This window comes from Halyomorpha halys, unplaced genomic scaffold (assembly GCF_000696795.3).
Source record: "Halyomorpha halys isolate HHAL.00 unplaced genomic scaffold, Hhal_1.1 Scaffold571.1, whole genome shotgun sequence".
Classification (NCBI taxonomy): Eukaryota; Metazoa; Arthropoda; class Insecta; order Hemiptera; family Pentatomidae; genus Halyomorpha; species Halyomorpha halys.
In genome coordinates, this window is record NW_027113281.1 from 665,734 (window position 1) to 686,606 (window position 20,873).

The 20,873-nt window shown below is 28.6% G+C and overlaps 1 protein-coding gene across 1 annotated transcript in view; it reads left to right on the forward strand.

The window, feature by feature from the left end:
- The window catches only part of Vha100-2 (V-type ATPase subunit a family protein Vha100-2), a gene marked incomplete in the record, with an annotated part of 226,939 nt that overhangs the window by 84,025 nt on the left and 122,041 nt on the right, over positions 1 to 20,873 (forward strand). The window contains 1 exon segment of the mRNA XM_067050852.1: positions 1,067 to 1,085.

Here is a 20,873-nt window from a genome sequence, read left to right on the forward strand (position 1 = left end):
TTATTTTATGCCGACGTTTCGACCTGAGTTTCAGGTCTTCATCAAGGGTTATGGCGTAGAAGGTAGGCCTGCAACTAGTAGTGTTTGGCAGTTCTACCTGCTGCTACCTTCTACGCCATAACCCCTGATGAAGATCTGAAACTCAGGTCGAAACGTAAGCATAAAATAAATAAATATGGTTTTGTTTATTTATGTTGTTCTTTGATGACCGCACCCCCCGACAAACTTCTCCAATCAGTAATTTATTTCAATTTATCAGGTTTATTCATACAGTGAAAATAAAAATAAAAACTTATTTATTGTAAATAAAATTAACTTTTATATGCTAAATTAGCTTTTGTGAAACATCCTTGCACTCGAAAGCCCATGCAGGAACACAACTGGACTGATTGCACCACATAGCCAATACTCCCTCTTAAGCGAAACCAGACTCTCTCGGCCCAGTTTAGGTTGTTGAGTGCTTTAGCTGAGTGGGTTGTGTCTGTCAGAATGATGGCTTTTCGTTTCTGTTGATTTACTCAAGCTCAAATATATACTTTTTAATACTATAAAGCAATTATATATTTTTAAAGGTTTCAAGTGCTCTTGAGCACAGATAGAATATTCAGTGTTCTTCCAAATTTTGAATGGTTGATTCTGTTTGGGAAGATGTAGGGAAAAATGTAGTGACATTGCTAAAAGTTTGTCCTCTTTGCCAGTAATTTTAGGTCAAAAAAGTTATGAAATAGGCTTTCATTAAAACATTTTACTCAAAGAATTACTAAAAATTAGAATCAATAACAATACCCTGATTTTATCGGTTAATAGTGTTTGAGCAGAAAAGAAAATTATTGTTCTCAAGTGTCAATATTTACTTGAGTAAAGTTCGAAAAATTAAAATATTTCATAATATTATTTTAAAATTGAAATATTTTAATATAGTCGGACAAACCGCCCTTGAGAGTGGATAAAATTTTATTTAATTTATAGAGAAAACAAATAATTTAAATTAAGATAATAATATTATTCATCTTAGATAAATAAATACCTTTGTGTAACTCTAATGTAAGTTTTTTTTTGTTCACAGGCGCCACCACTGCTCAACGGTAAGTGAATCACCTGGCATTAGGCAGATCAGATTATTTTTTTTTTGTTTTTTTAAAAACAATTTAATTTTAAATGTTTTGAATGATTATATAAACGGTATTTATTATGCTTATTTGTAAATAATTATATACATAGAAATAATTTTCTTCAAATGCAAATATTTCTGCTAGTATTTTATGCATATTTAGCGTTTGGAAAACCTGTTGAATTATTAACATTTGATTTCTAAACAATTTATTTATTTTTTTTTTTAATTAGCAGATATTTTATTTCTTGGACGATGTCGTTGTTTTTAGCTTGCTTAAAAAAAATTTAATACATTACTATGTTTAACAAAGTAAATAAATCCATGCCAATACATGTTCGAACAAGACAAAAACCATGGAGCCATCTTCAATTTATGTTGATACATAGTAATTTGACAAAATATGATTTTCAAGCGAAACTAGTTTTTTAAAGCAGAACTTATTTGATGACAAGTCATTTCTTAACAAAAAAAAAATTATAAGATAGTAAATTGATTTCATGAAGTGAGGGAATGCTCGAGATGAAATGGAAGTGGTTGAGGACACGCTTGATGTGTTTTGTATTAAGATTAAAATATCATGAAAAATAAAACTCGTATCTGCAAACTGTACGTGAGGGAAATTTTCAGCATTTCATGTTATGAGCTTTAATTTCAAACTGTATCCAGACTCTATACCAAGATAGAAAGGTAAACAGCGAATGATAATCAGTTTTTGAACATTTGAATAAAAATATATTTAAAACTGAAAAAATCGGAGTTGTATACAATAAGTGGGAAAAAATGTTAAGCATTCCATCTTCTTTGTAGTGAGCTAAATTCATAAGTGTATCTCTGGGCTACACCGAGACAGTGAGGCGAAAGTGGAAGAATCAAAAATGAAATTCTGAAAACTGAGTTAGTCAGTTGGTCGCAGAACTTCATTCTCACAGCCCTAACGAAGCCCTAAAAAGTGAGGCGAAACGTTGGTTTACAATAAAAGTTCTCTTTTACTATTTTGATCCATTTATTGACCGCAACCCGGACTATTCTCCTACAAGCTATTTCATGCGGCCAACTATCTTCTTTCGAAATTATAACAATTTTTTGTAGATTTGAATTAAAACATCTCAAAAAGTAACTTATCATTATTAATAAATATCATTATAAAATAATGAATTTCATTAAATTAAAAATCATTATCTTCATTTTCAGAAGTTTCACTTCTGCCAGCCAGTCCCTAGGCTGCTATATTTCTTTTTTAACTCATCTAATTACCAAGTATTGTTAGTTCCATTTTCGAACAACAAAGAAACAATTCTTTTTTCATAAAAGCCCGCGTAGGACAATCTCAGACTTACTGTTGTACAACGGAAATTAACTAGTGCGTTCATGTTCCAGGGCTATGAGCTTCTACCACGAGTGTCCATACTTACGATTATCCATCACCTTAAAACTGACATGGGCCTTATTTAATGATCACGAGAATGATGAATCATGCGATTAATAGCCCACTTTGATTAGACTGATTGATCATCAATAATTGTTATTCTATAGACCTAGATGAATGAGGGAGTGAGAAAAGATAAAATAAAATAGCACTGACTTGAGTCTGCAAAAATTAATTTTTTAAATATTCAAGAATAAAATAAAATTCTATTCATTTACTATATAAAATAATATTTCATTTTTTCGTGATACCTTTACATAATATTCCTTTAAACGTTAATAAAGTTAATGATTTCTTGCTGTTTATAAAATGAATTGTATAGCAGATTCAATAGATGACCTCTTCAGCAGTCTAAAAAATTATAATAAGAAGATAAAATTCACAAAAGAAGCAGAAAACAATAACTTAATAAGATATTTGGACATGAAAATAAGCAGAGAAAATAAGCGGGATCTGAACGCAGTTTAAAAAAATAAAAAGGCCAGTGATATTATATTAAACTATTTTTCAAATAATCCATATCACATGAAAATAAGAAAAATCATAAATAAAGTCATGAAAATAACATGTTGCAATAAAAATAACAATGAAATATTAATGTAAGCGTCACTGACCAAAATTCAGTATGACTTTATGCCTTTAAACAAGGCCAAATAACAAATAAATTAAAAATATAATTATATTATTAAAACAAAGAACAATAATTCTAAACAACTATTTTTAGACAATAAGTATTAAAACAAAGGTATAGAATTGAAGAATAAGTATAAATAACAATTTAAGTAATAAAAGAAAATGGGGAAATATAAATAGCTGAATACCTGACAAAAATGTTGTAAAATTTAAAAAAGTGCAAATACAAAAACAAATTATCACAAAGTCAGAATAAAACCTTTAGAAACTATGACGTACCGGAGTAAAAGTTGAAATAAACTTAGCAACTTGTCTAATAACATGAAAGACAAAATTGGTAAAAATAAAAATACGTGAGTGGTTTATAAAATCAACTGTATAAAATTTATTGTAGGGAGAGTGGACAGTATATAAAATACAGAATTTGTCACCATTCTAATGACTGTAAGAAAAAAATGTAATCCTAAACATAATAAAAAAACATCATTAGCTCAGTACCACGCCGAAAATGGATACAATTTTGATTTTCAAGATTTTAAAGTACTATATTAAGAAAATAATAGCAATAGAAGAGAGATTTTAGTAGCAAATACAATATCTGAAAACCAAAATAAATTACAAAATGAACCAAAAATATTTAAATATAATATGTGGTGACCTGTTGAATGAACTAAACAAATTACAAACTGCCCTTCACTTGGCTACGACAAAACTAAACAAATTCACTAGCTGCCCTCAAGAAGTAAAAAAATTATTTTTTTTTTTCAAGCTGATAATGTCATGTTCTAATGTTGTACACTACTAATGTTTTTAATTATTATTGTATTCTTATATAGGCCTATTTATTGTTAGATCAAAAATATCGTCTGATCAGACTAAAATAAGTATGCTGTGTTACTAGCAATCCAATGAAGGTGGACAGCACAACTTTATATTTATATTTTAATAAAGTTTTTCCCCTTATCTATAATTTTTATTTTTTTTATTTTGGTTTCATCCGCCTTTTCCGTGTTGAAATGTCACAACCTGAACTACCATGGCTTTCCCCCCTTCTAGTTTTAATACTGGGTTCGCCCTAGGTCCAAAGTGCAATGAAATAGCAGTAATAGTTAATAAGTAACTTTGTAAACTGTCCCAAAAATCACAATCTACAGTTATCTCTGAAGATTAAAAATAAGGTAACCAGTTTTTAATGTTTCCAATTGTGATGGAAAAATAAAATGTACAAAATATAAAAACAATATATTACTTTATCTAGTTTATAAAAAATAATGTACGTTTCTTATGTGTAATGCTAATTAATATATTGTAAATGAAATAGAAACATACAAGAAATAATGACATTTATACTTCCATAGAGTATTTATGAAACCAAAGAATTTTAATATGTCGACTGCGGTAGAAGTTGGAAAAAAAGTTTGAAGATGGAGTGGTAAAAGGCAAAAACATATCTAGAATGTTAAATATAAATTTTATTATAGATATAATAAAAATGGCTACAAACAAGATTTAAAAAAAAATATTCTTAAATTGTTTTATATCTCACAATTTAGGTATAATGAAATCCTAAGGATATTTTTCTCTTCAATTATTTTTATTGATAGCCTCACTAAAGTTCAATGATTTTGTGCTGTTTATATAATAAATTGTTTAGAACACTGATTGTGTTCGAAGGTCAAAATAATAAATTATTAAAAAAATAAAGGTATTTTATCGTTAATGGAATGGTTAAAACACGGAGTTTGCCTAAGGCCGAAAAAGAAAAAAGAATATAATCACTGATACGAAATTAGATAGCTTTATTACAGCTTGTAAACTTGAAGAGGGTTAAAAAAAAATCTGAACTGACAGCTTCTATCAAAGACCGGGATTTGGAAAATAAAAATAATAATAATAACATGTAATTAACCTTTACGATTATTTATATAAAGGTTATTATATTCAAGGATGTCTATGTTAACGTTTTATTCATATCTTGCTTTGATTAAGGAAAGTTATAAATATAAATATCAATTTTCTGGTCAGTTTTTTTTTCATTTAAAAAAATGTCATCCATAAGATTTTTAATGTATTACATTTCTTTCTAAAATAAAAAAAGTCGTTTTGGGAATGAGATATGAATTGAGTATGGATACTATTTCTATATCTAAAATTTTATGTACCTCGTTTATTCACTCTGTTTCTCAAATATGTCTAGAATTTGGAATTAACCTGCTTAATTTTATTAAATTCAAAAATTTTGCTAGTTTTAAGAAGTATAAAATTATGATTTCCAGTCATAAGGAATCAAAGATCATTAATACAGTTACTTTATACTGAACTCTACAATAATGGACAACAATTTAGATTTGTATTCAAAGTAGTTAAGTTTTTGAATATTTAGCGAGTTTATTTGGATTAAAAAATGGTTAGAAAAACTTTCCACGTACATACCAATGATATAAATTACACGATAAAGTTTTACTCTAGATTTTGGATGATTTATATACCATTGTACATATTTCGGGTTTTTATTACACGGTGTTGGTTTTTTTTTTTTTTTACTGCATAAAAATACAATCTTTTCTAATAATCTATAAATTTAGAATAATAACTTTTCTTAGAACTGCTTGATCACAACCCATTAGTTTAACTGATGTGGTTACTAATAATCTGGTACGGTAATTTCGTCTCCAAGTTTTTAGAAAATTGGTGGACCCAAGATATTTTTCAAAAAATACATTACCAGCGAAGGCTTTTCATATTTCTGTAGCTATAAAAATTCATATTTCAGGATTCTTGAGGTGAGAATAACAATACGTTTTGAGGAGTGCAGAATATGAAAATTATATCGATTTTCAAATCGCGCATCGATTTATATGAACTTTTCTCATTTCTAACATGTTAGGGTCTCTATATAAGTTTCAATATATGCCAAAAATGGAAATGCTATTAATATTATATTGGGTATCCATTTAATTATCCCGTATCGATTTATTTTAACTTGCCTGATCCCGAACATGTTAGGGTCCATTTATATTTTTTGAGATATGTAGAATATGAACATAATATCGATTTTAGTATCGCGTATCGTTTTATTTTACTAAGATAAGGAATCAGAAAAGTTAAAATAAATCGATACGCGATAATTAATTAGATCGCATTTTCATATTCTGCATATCTCAGAACATATAAAGGGACCCTAAACATGTTAGAAATCAAAAAAGTAAAATTAAATCGATACGCGCTTTTAAAATCGATAGCATTTTAATAATCTGCATATATCATAACATATAAAGGGACTTTAACATGTTAGAAATAAGAAAAGTTAAAATAAATCGATACGCGATAATTAAATATATATATCCCGAAACATATACAGGGACCTTAACATGTTAGAAATCAAGAAATTTAAAATAAATCGATACACGATAATTAACCCGCCGAAATGTTTTTCTGACCAATTAAGTCTATATCCAAGGAAATTGATAAAAAAAATAATAAATTTTATCGAACTCAATTTAACAAAATCATTGGTTGCTTCCTTATTGGATATTTGGATTCAATTAGTGCTTTGATTCATGATTCAACTGCTCATAATAACACTTACGTTTTTCTAGTTTTGTTTTATTCTTACATCTAACATACGAATTATTATGTAAGACCGTATTGTGTACATTGTGAACACACTGCTACATTGATTGTGCCTGTTGTTTTCTTGCTGGACCACTTACAGCTGACATGAAGGGTTCCATTACTGATGGAGTAGGTTTGACCATGAACTCTCCCTTGACGGCTAAATTGTTTATCGAACCCGGCCTAAACGTTTTGGCAAAAGTCACTCGCCCTATCGCTGGAGGACAGGAGACACAGGTGTTCCGTGACTTCAGGCTTATTGATATAGTTCGTTTGAATAATTTACTGCAAACGTTATTCCCTTTGTATGTTGTTGGCTTATAAGGACTTGATCAAGTAATGGTGAGGGGATGTTGCAATATGTCGGTATCCCCTATATTGTCAACGTGTCGATACTATTTGCCGACATGTCATGTTGAAGCTGAGCGACAGGTCCTCCTTCTGATAGAGTGAGTAATATTGTCCTAATGGATTTGAAAGTGTATTTTTTAAAAGAGTTTTCTATGCCTATGATTTACCATATCATTTTGTGACTTCCTAGAGCTAGAGATGTGCACAGCCTGGAAAAATGTGTTCTAAAATCTGTATTAGTTGGATAGTATAGACAGTAAATTATTGGCAATTGTGAAATGTTAAATATGGAAAAAATGTTGAATGAAAATATTTCGTGTCAGCACGTTACACACTTCTGTGTCAATTATGGTCCAGGAGCAAAACCAAACCGATCAAAAGCAGTTTAATTTGATTAGATTATAAAATTGACTGTGATAGTTATGATAATAGACCTGAATAAAATAACCAGTAATAAATCATCTAATAATGTTGCTTAGAGATATGGGCTCTATGCTGAAGAAAAAACAGAGAACAGTGAAACACCAACCTCTTCTGGGCACATTTCATATCGTTCCTCTTTATTAATATATCAATTCCATTGGAGGGCTTGCACTCCAAAGATCACAGAATAAATTGATTGATATGTCCAAAATTGATTCTAAATTTAAAAACCACTTGATCTCCAAAACTACTGAACAGTTTTCGGTGAATTGTCTGTGTACGGTTAATTCAAAAATGTCAATTATTTCCACTGTAAAAAATCATAACAGATCGTAGGCAACTTTCGAATTAATCGATTATTGATTCAATTGAAAACAAGTTGTTTTATTATTTTCATTTTTTTTTCTATTCTGTTTGTTGATTCCTTAAAGTTTATTTCAACAAAAATAGTTGAAACATTTTTTTTTTTATCTTTTTTATGTTTCAGCCATTTTTCTTTATAATACGGGCCAATTTCAGTAAATGGAAGCGTTTGTCTTTTCATTGATAGTTCAAAAATCTCATTAACTTGTTTGTCATATCGAAGTAATGTTTTAGGCTAAGTACCTATATTTAATGTACTTATATTCCTAATATGTTAAAATATTTTCTTAATTTTAACTCAAATAATTCCTATTATTAATACCTAACACACTGCCTGGTTGCACTCTGCAATCTGCAATAATCCTATGTGTACCTATATTATCAAAACTAGAATGACAGTCTTCCACTCGGGAGTGCATACCTTTAGGCATGCATCTCGTTCATTGTACACCTCAATAATCGACCTGTAACCGACATGCATAAGGCCACGGACTGCCATTCATTACCCTTCGGGCCATCCGATCATAGACCTGTATTGAATATACGCTCGCCACACCATCAGCAAAAGGTAACTGGAAGGGATACAGCTTACGGACTGAAGAAGCGCTCTCCGTGGTAGTATCACGCCATATACAGAACAAGACAGATACAGAGATTATTACCTCTACCATCCAAGAAGCAATGAGCCGGAATACCCAAAAATTCTCCCTGCAGCCTAACTGCATCAAGAAGCTACCCAAGCACAATCTAGCCTTTATGAGCTAGGGGAACAACGGCTTTTAAGCTTAAGTTAAGGTTTTAACCGACCATCCGATGACCTGACAGTTAACCCCATGCTCGGCATTTTTTTTTCATTTTCAAACCTCTTTAGTTTTATATATGGTTACAGAATAAAAATATATAATACAATACATGCTCGGCATTAGAAGAAATGCATGATCAATAATTATTACGTTTCGTTAATTAATCGGGTATTAATTTAACAGCATTGTCGAATTCGAACTATATTAATTGAATCATATATTATCTGTAAAACAAAATTTGAATTAAATTTATACGAAAGACAGTACATCTCACATTAGCAGTCTGAAACCGACTCAGAGTCAACTCAACACTCTAAAGCATCATGACACTTACTACAGATTATTCATTCGCTATCTAATGTTGGCAGCTTAGTTATTTACTGGTATTTTAAGGAATTATTGCTTCTTTTTGGTAGCCTTCAGATTATATTCTATTTATATTTGTATGTCTTTTCATTTATAATAATTAGTTTAGAATATTTTTAAAAATATGAATGATCTTTTTTCATTTTTAATTTAATCTGTTATTAATTTTCATAATAACTCCCATTCATACAGGCTGATTCTTGTTACTGTTTAGCTCAAAATGTCATCGTTATAATATGATAATTTTTATAAAACCTAACCTATTAACTCGAAAAAAAAATGCACATGAAGAATAGTTAATGAATCCTTAATTAAATTTCATAAACATAATGTCAGAAGTAACAATTATTTCGTTAAGTATCTACATTGATACATAATTGGTGAGTTAATGATAAAATAATATTATAATACTATTTTATTGCCTTTAATAATTGACATCTCAGAGTAAACTCGTTATGGGAAATAAATCTAGAAATATTTACTTTTACTTATATACTAAATATTTACTTAGATTGTGATTTATCATGATATTAATCACCTATTAAGGTTGCGTAGTATCGTTTCAATGTTACGACATATAAAAAAAAAATTGATAAATACATGCTATCTAAAGCAATGTTATGTCTGTATATTTACTCTCTTTTTACAGGATTACGGGACAACATTTATGTTGATTATTTCAAGTATTAGTAATTTATTAATTCAGTAATAAAACGATATAAAATATCAATCTATTTGACCCATGCATATTCTCCCTATAGACTACGTAGCGTATATTATGGCCGTCCTTGGAGCTTCCTCCAGTAAACAAGGGCCGACTTCCAGTCGCCTCCTGTTTCGACCACTGTCCCTGTTAGGCTCCTAACTTAGGAGCGACTTCCATAGTCAGTTATGTGTATATAATTTTTTTTTATTTTATTTATTTGTTGATATTTACAATTTTATAAAAAAATACAACCAGTAAATTTGATCATAATGACATAATGATATGATACAGGATGTAGAGAAACTACCCAGTAGTAGAACTCTAAAAACAGTTTACAATATAAGGTCACGAGGCCATCTTCTTTTCAGGCGCCTTGGAGGATTGCCAGGAATGGAAGAGGAAGCAAGGTTAGAAACGAGTGGGTTTGGGTGGTTAGGGAGTTTATTATGGAAGGAATAATATCGGGTTCGGGCTAGATCGGTTACATAAGGAATATTTAGGTCTTTATGGATGGTTTTATTAGTAACAAAATAAGGAGCATTGAGGATTTTACGAAGGATTTTGGATTGTAAAGATTGGATACGAGAGGAATTCGAAGGTTTAGTGGAGCCCCATATATAATTTTAAAAATGATACTAGCATAGATATTTAAAAAAAAAAAAGTTATATTAAACCATTAAAGTAAACCAAGAGAAATCAAAATCCCTGTTAGTATAAGAGCCAAAGTAGAGAAAAAAGTCATTTTACCCAAATTTTTTATTACTTTTATGAAAACTTTGTATAATTACTAGTCACAATTAATCTGTCCAGTATATGTAGAGGAAATACGAAATGGTGGATGTTTCAAAACGTTATAAATATTTTTCATTCAAAGCGCAATATCTTTAAAACTACCAACAAAACTAAAAAAACAAAACAAAAAAAAAAACAAACATTTAAAGTGGAGTGACTTTTCTAAAATATGGATCATGATTGAGATATTTAAGTTCAATTGTTCCCGAAATATGGCTTTTTAAAAAGCAACATTTTATTAAAAAATATACTGATAAATCAGAAGTTATTGAATTTATATATTTTTTTAAACATCAACAATTTTATCAGAACTACTAGAAATTAACACTTTGTAAATATATTTTGTCAAATATCATAAAACTGCTACTCCTAAGAAGATAAAGATTATAAACTACTTTAAATTATATTTAACTAGCTTTAATTTGAGTGCTAAAAGACATCTATAAATTGAATGTTTTTTAAGATATAAAGTTTTCAAAATTAACTCACTAACTACTGATTTTTCAGTACATATTTTTAAAAAAACAATATCTCGGGAACTTTGCAACGTAAATTATTCTTTTGGGGCTCATATTTTAGCAAATTTACTCTGCTTTAAATGATGTTCTCTTTTTGGTTTTGTTGGTAGTTTTAAAGATGTTAAGCTTCGAATGAAAAACTTTTTTTTTTAATGTTTTGAGATAGCCGCTTTTTTGTTCCTCCGACTTATACTTGGCAAACACTCAATTTAAACTAGTATCATGTATAGTTTTTATTAAGGTAATCAAAAATTGGGGTGGAACAACTGACTTTTTTTCTCCTCTGCTCTTGTACTTGTGCTTAATATACTTAAACATAAACGCAGGAAAGCTTAGATAAGCTATCAGATTCATAATGATTTAACAATCTTTTCTCTAATCAAGAAAAGAAGATGACTGTTACTTTAAGATGACTTTTTAACTTTTTATTACGAGTATCATTAGGACAAAATTACATATATTGACAAAGAAAAACAATTTACGACAACTAATTTTGTTATTTTTTGAAGTTATTAAAAATATTTTAGCAGATTAGTCGGATAAATTTAGAATTTATTTATGTTACAGATAATACTGTTTTTATTATTTGCTTTGCAACAAAATTTGGAGTAATTCATTTCAAGGTGGGCGCACATTATAAAGATATATTTAATAAAACGGGTTTCTAAAAAATTAATTAACAATATTAATTAAAAAAAAGATACTCAGAAATATAACTTAAGTAGTGATTAACTAATGCCTAATAAGGAAGTGGAGTACATATTCTAGTACATAATGAGCAATGCTTTAAGGTTAAGTTAGGATATTGTTTTATTGTGGGAAATCAACTATTTGGTTATTACACCCATATTGCAATAATTAAAACTATAAATATAGTACATAAATATGTAGTGGTAATTAGTAATTATTGCTATGTTTTGGTTCCAGTTTTTAAAAATAAATAACAAAATGTCTATTAGAAATTACAAAAAAAAAATGACCTGTAAACAACCGTTCAAAGATTTTAATGGAAATAAAAAGATTTAAAAAATAAAAGTAGAAAAGTTGTGCAAAAATTATCCATGATAAAAAGTCGAAGTAATTTTTCAAAACTTTAAAGTGCAATAAAAACTTTGTAATTATTATTACAATTAGCTCCTGAAGATGGACGGATCTCCGAAACGTTGACAATTAAAGCGAAATTGATAAAAATAAAAAAAAATGGAATTAAGAAGTCTATTAAATTGCTCAGAGGAGAAAAATGACATTAGTTGCCTTCGAATAAAAAACTACTTGATTAATTGGTTTTATTTATTTATTTTTTTAATTATGATTGTTTGAATTAATCTTTGTTTTCGACTTCTCGTATCCTACTGCCACTGCCAAGCTCTAAGCCTAGAAGATATATCGATGGTCAGTACATGTTTATAATTTTAAACATTATGCTTTTACAAATGTTACAAAAATATATTTAAAGTTTTTTTGTTCCATAGAGACATATCTTGAAAATTTCAGTCTGTTCTATTATAATAAAATAATAATTGAAATTATTTTCAATTATGCCTAATTAAGCTTTCAATTAAGACCTTAATACAGTAAATACTTAAATGGAATAATGTATGACTTGAATCGTATAATGTAATTTCTGAAGCTACGCGAGTTCGTGTTTAATGCTTTCCACTATCATAACTTCGACATTAACCTATTCAATAGACTAGTAAAGCATATGATTTAAATATATTTTTTATTGAAATTTTCTAAAAGAATAAGAATTATCGGATATATAAATATATATAAATATATCGATAATAATAATATTATTTATTTATCATGGGACTGATCCCTTTAGAATAATATTACAAGTGTAAGAATACGGCTTTAGAGCCTTAGAATTAAATACTAAATTTTCAAAATAAATTAATGATGAAATTATAATATGTATAATTAAAATAAAAGAATTTGATATGATGAAAAATAAACAGCACAATTACCAGAGTGTTTAAAGTAAAAATAAAACAAATAAAATAAAAGTATATGTCATATTATAAATCATAAGGTGACTGACTAACTTCTAATAAAAAAAGAAGAAAAAATTAAAAAGAATCAAATACAAGTAAACTAAAAATAATATACAAAAATATAATTATTACATACAAAAATATATAATTACTTTTACTATACATTAAAAGTTTAAACAAAAATCAAAATTATCAAATACAGAAGATAAATAGAAAGACCAACATAAAAGGTAATGAAAAAAAAAATTAATGAAATAAAATAAATTCTGTAACTAACAATATATCTTAAGGATATAATTCCAATAAAATGAAATAAAGGTTTAACAAATGAATTAGCGATGATTATATGAATATGCATGTATATTCACATAAACCCAAATAAGCACATATATATGCACCTATACATATACAATACAGATTGTTTATAAGTATTTTTTAAAAATTCCAATAATATTTATGTTAAGTACTATTTCTCTCTCCATCTATCCATTGTTATTTAAGACTTTTAATTGTAATTCTTCCGGAATTGCTAGGAGAGAAAGTGGTTGAAAATACGGGATTTGAAGATTGGAATGATATTAGAACAAGGAATGAAGGAGGAAATAGAATTCCATAGGCAAGAGGAACGGATGATGAAAGATCCGGATAGTGATAAACTGGGTTGTAATATCTAGACTGTCCTTCATGGAGAGTTTATTGTTGGCAATAAAACTTGATAACTCTACTTTTTTGTTCATGCCCTGTCTAATTGCATATTTCCACTATAAATAATTCTACAATTGTTCAATTAAATTTTACTTCTAATATACCTTAATTTGTGTTATTTTTCTATACTGTGGATATTTTATCAAAAATTTTAAAAAGATTGTTTAGCTCACAATGTGAAGTTGTTTTATCATATTGTTTTATGGAAGACCCGTATGCCCATTAATATCTCCAACATTCCTGTCCATGTAGTTGGTTGATCCTTCGTATGGTTTTTCCATAAAGAGGATTTTTTTAGCAAATAATTCTTAACTGTCCGGTTAGGAACCGACAAATTTATTTCTTTAATTTACTCTTAAAGTTGAACGTTGCTGGGAAGGAGATTTTTTAGATGAGCTAATTTCTGACTTTAATTGGTAATTAAGAATAGAGACGTCGAGCTGTCGTCATCAAATGACCCCGAAAACTTGACAGCTATTATGAAAAAAAAATAAATACATACGTAGTGGATAAGTATTGTTTGTAAGGAAGGGGATGAGACTGTCATATTCGATATCCTTCAAATTAAAAACCCACAAGATTCATTGTGTGGGTACCTGATCATTCAATGTTTTAATGAAAAAAACAGACATTAATGCTCGAATGCTGCCATCATCCTCTTTTATCTTAAAACCTTAACTAACATTACATACACAATTTATATATAAACAAATTATTTTATATGCACAAATTAATATAAACTACCTATTCACGTTTAATAGTTTAATTATTCATTTTGTTGTTGTTTACTTTTATGTAAATTACATTCCTTTGTTAGATATGAGGATTTTTCAATGATATTTACATATCTTCCTTTCTGTATATTATTAGTCTAATCTTGTTAGATTATATTTGAACAAATTAAAAAAACAAATCTTATCACGTTTGAATTAAGTGCTATTGTGAATTTAATAATGCTTAGCCATTCTCGTTAAATTTAATTGGTATGTCTCTTTCAGGATGTTTATGTTTTAGAATGTTAACAACAGATATTTACACGGGCTGCTCTTACGTTCAACATTCTTTTCAAGTCTACTGATTAAAATTTTATCGATATTGAAAAATTTCAATTCTTTATATAAAAAATAATTGATTATTTCTATCTTACCTTTATTTTTCCTTATTTTTTCAAAGTATGATTAGCACTATGGACGATATTTTCTATCCCTATTGGTATTATTCGATTAATAATAGTAATGGAGAGTAGAGTAATGCTTTAAAAAACATTATATATAGCATCATTCTAAAATTAGCCAAAACTAGGAATCGGCGTGGACAACTCCCTCCGGTAGAGCCTTTCACATCTTACCTTTGAAAAATTCACTTATATCAAGTATTGGTCGATGTACTAGAACGACGAATCTCTCAAGATCATAACACATCATAACTTTATTTTCCCCTCCAACCCCCGTCTCCCATGATATAAGGCAGGCTTATCTGACCTTTAAAACATTTACTAATGGTGTATAAAGCAAAGTTAAAATAAAAAAAAGACACGTCAAGTAACACTATTAAGCTAGCCAAATTTGGAAATCTGTTACCTAGAATCGAAGTGAATCTGAAAACTAGGATTGCCTATTAGGTAGATATATGATGTTCTGTCTATATTTGTTTGGTCATAGTACAAGAGCCCAAGAGAAAAAACGTCAGTTATTTTACCCCAATTTTTTATTACTGTAATGCAAAACTATGCTTAATTACTAGTCAAAATTGATAAGTCTGCTAAGTATAGGAGAACAAAAATCGGTGGTTGTTTCAAAACTTTAAACAAAATTTTTCATTCGGGACCCCATATCGTTAAAACTACTAACAACACTAGAAAACCTAATATAACATAATTTAAGATAAAGTAAATTTACTAGAATATGAACCTTAACAGAGCGTTTTACGTTCAATAGTTCCCGAAGTACAGTTTTTTTTAAAAGCAACTTTTTATGAAATGTATATTAAAAACAGTTAGTGAATGTATTGTGGGAAATCTTTATCTCAGAACCCACTAGACGTATGGGTGTCTATTAGCACTCATAGTAAAGCTAGTTTAATGTATTATAAAGATTAATTTAATAATAAATAATTCAAAACACAAATTATAGACTCAAAACTTTTATTTCTTTTACACGTCCAACGTTTCGGCAAATTCGGCCATCTTCAGGGACAATCTACTCAATTCACTATGAAACATATAATTTAACCATTCCAAAAACTTAATACAGGCTATTCTGCCCAGGTCAAAACATTTATATCTAATAAGTCAAATATCCATTAAAAACCACAGTCAAAATTATTTCTCTTTAAACACTATTAACAGTGTTTAAAGAGAAATAATTTTGACTGTGGTTTTTAATGGATATTTGACTTATTAGATATAAATGTTTTGACCTGGGTAGAATAGCCTGTATGAAGTTTTTGGAATGGTTAAATTATATGTTTCATAGTGAATTGAGCAGATTGTCCCTGAAGATGGCCGAATTGGCCGAAACGTTGGACGTGTAAAAGAAATAAAAGTTTTGAGACTATAATTTGGATAGTGTTTTGAATTATTTATTAAAAAATTGCCAGTCTCAAGAAAGAATTTTAAGATTATAAATAGATTAATTTAATGATATTTGTTAAAATAAATGTGACAAATAACAAGTGATTTTTACTTGTTTGGACTAATGTCATGGCGAAAATTCATATTCATTTGAAAATATAAAACTACTACTACGAATATAAACGTTATAACTTACTTTATAGTGAACTTTAGTTTGATTGCTATAAGGCATCTGTACCTCCAATGGTTTCCTGAGATTTCCCATTGTAAATTCACTAACTACTGATATTTCATGAAATGTTGCTTTTTAAAAATACTGTATCTCGGGAACTATTAAACACGAACTAGGACTCATATTTCACTAAATTTACTATACTTTAAATGAAGGTTTATTAGGTTTTCTATTGTTATCGGTAATTTCAAAGATATTGAACACTGAATAAAAGAAAAAATTTTTTTACATTGGAAACGGCCGCCATTTTATATTTCTCCTGTCATTAGTAGATTCATCAATTTTAACTAGTAATAATAATTGACTAGTTTTTATTAAAGTAATCAAAAATGGGTGAAATAATTAACTTTTTTCCACCAGGCTTTTATATCAGCTCCAATATGATAGCTCTGTAATTCTGTTAAAACTTGAGTTGGTGAAAGCTTGACTAATTACTTTTTAACTAGTGTTTGTGCAACGAGATGCTTTGTTTCAAATCTTATGTTTTTGCTCTTATTACTTTAATAAATTATAATCATAATTCGGAGATTGGGTGTATTTTAATGATGTAACGGACCTCTCCTACAATGCCCTATACTTTATGTCCCTGTATATGGAGTTCTTCAATTCGACCTGAATCTATTAACTGTTCCCGTCACTTTCCCATTATTACGATAGTGGAATTAGTTAAACCTAATAAACTAAAGTTTGAATTAAGTTCGATACTGAAAACACCCTCTAATTTGGATAATAAAAAAACAACATTGGTTTAAGAGCACAATAATATTAGTACGTATAACAGTGTTGACTTCGATAACATCTCGGCCAGAGCTAACCGAACCAAAAGTCGCTTAATAATTAATTACACTGCAGACATTAAATAAAGTATGGATGGAAATTTAGTCTATTGATGGAATTTTTTTTTTTCATTTATCATAATTACTCTTTCATAGTATTGACGTTTTTACTAATATTTTTTTTTTTTATAATTTATTGTTATCTACAACTGTAAATTTGCTGTAGGTGACATAGTGACATGATACAAACATGTGGAGAATCTACCCATTGATAGAACTCCAATAACATTTCTAGAGGAGAAGATTTCGAGAACATCTTTTCAGACGCCTAGAAGGATTATTAGGTAATGAGGGAGAAGCCAGGTTAGAAACAAATGGATTTGGGTGGTTGGGAAGTTTATCATGATTGGTATCTGGTTCTGGCCAAATCGGCAACATATGAGACATTGAGGTCCTGATATATGACTTGATTCGTGACAAAGTAAGGAGTCTTAAGGATTTTTCGAAGGATTTTGGATTGTAAGGATTGGATTCGGGAGGAATTTGATGGTTTAGTGCAGCTCCAAAGCTCAACTCCGTATGTCCAGATAGGCCTTATAACAGTCATGTAGATCAGTCTTTTTTAATGTATTGGCAATTTAGACCGTTTGTCTAGTAAGTGCTGTAATAATCGGAATCGACAATTTTCAGTCTTGTATGGGGATTCCAGATGTAATCCTAACTGACGGATCTGTTCGACAGGAATAGGTGGGGTATTATTAAAGGATACTGTGGGGCAAGAGGTCATGAGTTTACGACGAATGGTAATTGTGTTTTAGTGGGATTTATTGCAATTTATTTTAATCCTCCAGTTTTGGCACCATTCTTCAAGGGTGATGATATGAGATTGGAGGGCTTAGGATACAATGTAAGGATTATTCTTCACTGACAACTAATATGTGTCATCGGCATACATGGTGAGAATAGTGTTAGGATGGGTTGGGATGTCAGCTGTAAAAACTGTATATATGATAGGACCAAGGACACTGCCCTGAGGCCAGTTACGTCAGCAGTATCAACCAATGCTGGTTTCTCTGAAACTTTTGATTGCTGAAAATCTTGTCTTATCAAATTATGTAATTAATTATCTAATTATGTAATAAAATAAAATCCCTCTGTAGGCTTCTGTAATTGATATTGTGGGTATTGTTACGTATTATCCATTGCCCATTCTTGTGTTATATCAATTAAAAAATTATGGTTAAATATTGCAGTTGCTTTATATGAAGAGGTTTTTTTTCATAATTAATTATTAATATTTAAATCTTAGCCATTAAAGTGTAATAGCTGTTTCAAATGTCCAAAAATGCTTAAATTATAAAACTTTTAATTTACAACATTACGTCAATAAAGGCTTATTTTCTGTTTGGGCAAATCTATCCCATTATATTTATAGGAAATTTTCTCATCTTTAATTTAGTACCTCTTAAGTTTTTTCAAGGAAGCTTTAAAGTAGATTTATTTGAGTATTCTTTGATTGATAATATTTGAGATCCAGTAATATGGACTTTTTAGTTCCTCATAGGTATAATATCTACTCCCACAATATAATCATTCATTTAAGGGACACCCTGTATATACGATGTATATATGTACACCCTGTATATGTACGATTCCTGTTCCCGATAGTATCAGATTATGTTTGTGTACTCAACCTCTTCTCTAAAAATGTGCTGCGATACACGCATGTATGGTACGATGTTCGAGATGTTCGAAATAAATATGTTTTTACTTATTTGTGTCCTTTTCTGACTGTACCCCAATCATTTCATAAATAATGTACATCAACTTGTCTACGCTATAGCTTAAGTGTAAATAGCATCTTGAGTTAGGTGTAGCATTATCAAAAATATAATTTAATATTATTTTTGGTTTTTAAAAACTTTTCATTTTATTCACGTATGTGTTGTTTCAATACTTTAAGTTTCTAGTTGACACCAAATCGTTTATGTATAGCCTTTTACTGTTTTTTATTTATTTATTTAATTAGTTATACTTAATAATAGTTCATGTAAGAGGTATATTTTTTTTAACCATTAATTATGGGATGGTATAGTCTCATACAAAAGACACCACTAACAATATACAATGTTATAAATAAAGAAATTAAGATATAATAAATATATTAAAATAATAACTTATAGTAACAAAATTTCACTATAAACAACTGAATAAACTATAAAGAAAATTTTTAATAAAAAAAAAAAAAGAAGTTTAATATTCTTGTCGTTGATTTCACGATCAATTTATTGCTCTTTTTTTTTCCTTTTCGTGAAAAACATTTTAATTATTCAATTAAGAAAGATTCGTGTTAAATGTTGAGTAATAAATAATTGCCGTCTTTGACTACGAGTTTTCTTCAGTCGGCTTAAAATTTCAAAATTTAATTCCCTTAAAAAGGAGTTGCGAGTTGAAAACCTGTATTTTGAACTGTCGTAACGTCTACCGACCCATAACCGGACCGCGGAATGTGACCGAATTACAGAGTCTGGTCATTCCGTCTTTTAATCTTCGTATTAGGATGACTAATATGTCTGACCGAATATCTTACTGCTGACTGTTCCAACAGCAATACTGATAAAAGTATAATAGGCAGTTGTATTATCGGATAGTTATTAATAGGAAACAAGGCCCTGAACTCTGAGATGGAAAGTGGAAAGAAAAAAAATTAGAAGGAAGTTGTAGAAGTATAAAAAAAAAAAATCATATATTATATCGTAACGTTCATAAGTTGATTTAATATTTGTTCAAACGTTAAAAGTGTTGATCCGTAATATATAATTTCGGGGCTAAATATTGATGAATTTCGTTTTCCGTACAAATTAATTTTTTAAAAACTAAAATTCATCGCTATTGTGGACTTTTTTTTTTTAAATTTTGTTGAAACGTTTATAAAAATATTATTCATATTAATTTCTCACCTTTAAAATCATTTAAACTTTTTCTAAATCACTGTTTACCATTTTCTTGAATTGAATATCACACTTAATATATCATAAGTTTTATTTATAGCAATTAATATATTATGATAAAAAACTTACTACAGCATTATAATTACTAGTTTTTTTTTGGCCGTAAGATATTTTTTTATTATAATCTTACTTAATAACAATAGTACGATTAATTATTTTTACGTTTAATTACTATTACTTAAATAAAGTTTTCATATATAATATAATACAAGATGAACTTTTTTTTTTTTTTTACAAGATTCTCTTTGCATTCTGTTTGATTTTAGAACAATCAAAATTTGGTGTTATTATATCTAGAATCAATTCCATGTACTTTCTCTTTTTTTTTTCAATTTATAAACAACATCCATATTGTAAATTTGTTGACACTGCTAAAGTATGATAAAAATTGGTTATATTGTTTATTATGCATTGGAATGGTTTATTTTATTGTCGGTATTACGTTCACTACTAATTATGGTTTATTATCT